Here is a 2,839-nt window from a genome sequence, read left to right as displayed (position 1 = left end):
CTAACTAGATTTGATACAAAAGAAGTAGATATGAATCAGTAATTATTATACATTGAAATCAAATATATGTAAACACAAAATTAATTATTTTCTTATTGCTATCAAATAGTCACTCTGTAAGTCCACGCCAAAGGCTCAGACGATCGGGAGTAATAAGGCCCTACAAAAATTCAATCAATATAATAACTTATAAATAACATTTAATATTTCAATTATAAACAACAAATAAAACTAAGAAAATTCTTTCATGTATCTCCATCAATGGCTCTGAACTAGACATTGTTGCAACAACTCCATGATCAATGGACTAGTGAAGATGGGGAGGAGGCTCAGACATCAACAAATGCATGTCATATAATATAATTTATATGTAACATGAAACATGAAACAAATATAATCTAATGAATTAAATTAACATGAAACAAATGTATCTCTATGAAGCTCATATGATACCTAGGCTTAGACTCCCTTGTGAATGTTGATGGTCTAGTAGAGAACTGACATGCATGTAGATAAATTTTTTTTGTTAATCCTTCATTTGATTACTTAGTAAATATATGTATTAATTTAAATGATTAGATTGATACATACCTCTCAACTTGTCGATGAGATGTAAAATGGGGCTAGGGAATCTATACTAGGGCCATCAACACTCTTACCCTAAATTTTGAACAATGTCAATACATGCTAATTAATTAGTCATTCACTATACATACAAAATGTGATCAAATTAGTTTAATATAATTGTAATTTTACCTATGTATCAATGTCAAATGTGTAACTCACGAACTAATCATTGATGATCCCATAATCCATACTATCTCCAATATGACTGTCAAATGTGCATAAGGATCCACATGATGTGCACATGTGACCATGATGTAGAAATGGCTGCTCCTTAACTAATGGACTAGTGCAATCAATGAGGGTCTATGTCAAAGCACTAATAGTCCCTAGAGTGCTAGTCTCTTCATTTTCCTTCATAATGGAAGGAACAATCACATGCTTACCCTATGGCTTGAAAATAGGCAACCTAACTAAATTAGGGTCATGATGTGCCACCAACCTCTCAAATGATGACCCCCCACCTCTACCTTGAGATTATAATATATCAAAATAATTGGTGATCTCCCGAAAGAAAAATTCACAATACAATTTCTTTAAGAAATATATTAGAACCTCATGATTATTGCAGGGAGGGGCATCAAAGACCATCCACCATCTATCCCAAAATTTATTTCTAATATCATCATGTATGCACCAATGGATGGTGAACCTTTTAATTGTATGTTTAATAGATTCTTGTTCTCCAAGCTTTTTAAACAATCCAAAAATGCTACCTTTTTCTATTTTTCTTTTTCTTAAACATCTTTATAGGATAATCTATTTATATAATACCTTTTTTCCTCATCCCTCTTAACACACCAAGTATCCAACTGACCACTAACATAAGCTACATGGGTCATAATTGACTCAAGGGAGGATGCCAATTGTACTATCATAGGGTTGGTTTTTCCACAAGCTTTGGACCTACTAATAAGTGTTTCTAATTCATTTTCCCCTCTTTCTATTTCATTCGTTATGTTGTCTTAAGTGCTAGGAGGAGGTCTTTCAATCGGTTGAGGTTGCAAAATTTTTTGCTCTTCTTGTGGAGGGTTTTGATTTTCATCTTGTGAAGGGTTTTCATTTTGATCATGTGGACTATTTTAATTTTGATTTTGTTGATATAGTTGGGGATTTTTCAATTCATTATTTACATTTCTTGATAAGAAACCGATTGCATTCTAAATGAATAAACAAATTTAAAGAAAAACTAAAAAAAACTACAAAACAATGTAAAAACTTACAATACAATGCAAAAACAAGAGTAAAAAACATACTATGTGATCTTGATCCTAATCTTGATTTTCAGCAATGAGGAGGCATTTTAAGGAGTTGAGTGAGAAAATTATTCAAGTTTTGCAACCTGCATGTGCACTGTTAAGGAGAAAGAATGCAACAACACAATAAATTAAAATGGGTCGTGGGTTTGCAACCCATATATAAAAAGTTAAAAAATTTCAAATTGCACATGCACTATAGAGATACTTGAACATAGTCAATACAAAGGCTTGAGAAAGAAGATGTTGCCCAGGCTATAAAGATAAAAACATGCATGGAAGGGACTAAATAGCTAGTACACAGGGTACATGGATCCCAAGGTAGCCAATGTTGATAGGACAACACAAGCGTAGGCATGGGAAGAATAAGGCAGAGTTGGAAATAACTACAAACTTATAACTACCTAGGGTTGTGAAAACCTATGAAGGGTACAAGGGTGATGATACCCAAAGAATGCATCATGACTAATGGTTAATACTTACATAGACCTCTTTAAAATAGCAGGTGCCTATAACAAGTAGATGGATTGATAACAAAAAGAAAAGTTGATAGACTCCTAGTACAATCTGCCTCCTCTTAAATCCATTCTCACACACCTATGACAAGATATATATTGGGGCCACATGGATAACAAGATTCAGATAAGGAGATTTTCCTCTATGCCTACAAGGATGGAGAAGATTAAAGTGTTTTATTTTTAAAATTTTTATAGGTAAAAACAAAAGTAGAGGTAGTTATGACCTAAAGTAAGTAGATAGGGTCTAGGATATTTAGAATACTTATGTCTATCTTCTTTCTCTCTTTTATTTTTAAATTTCCTTTTTGTTAAAATCTAATATTAATAAATTCAAAACAAGAATATTTAAAGAATCTTTTTTTATAGATGCTCTGTTGCAATTGAGGGGATTAATTCATCCCCATACAAAAAGCAGAACCATTTCTCTCAAGGATGAGCAAA

The sequence above is a fragment of the Cupressus sempervirens genome, chromosome 1 (assembly GCF_028749045.1).
Source record: "Cupressus sempervirens isolate cs-2001-9-10 chromosome 1, ASM2874904v1, whole genome shotgun sequence".
In the NCBI taxonomy this organism is placed as follows: domain Eukaryota; kingdom Viridiplantae; phylum Streptophyta; class Pinopsida; order Cupressales; family Cupressaceae; genus Cupressus; species Cupressus sempervirens.
Note: the sequence above shows the minus strand (reverse complement) of the source record.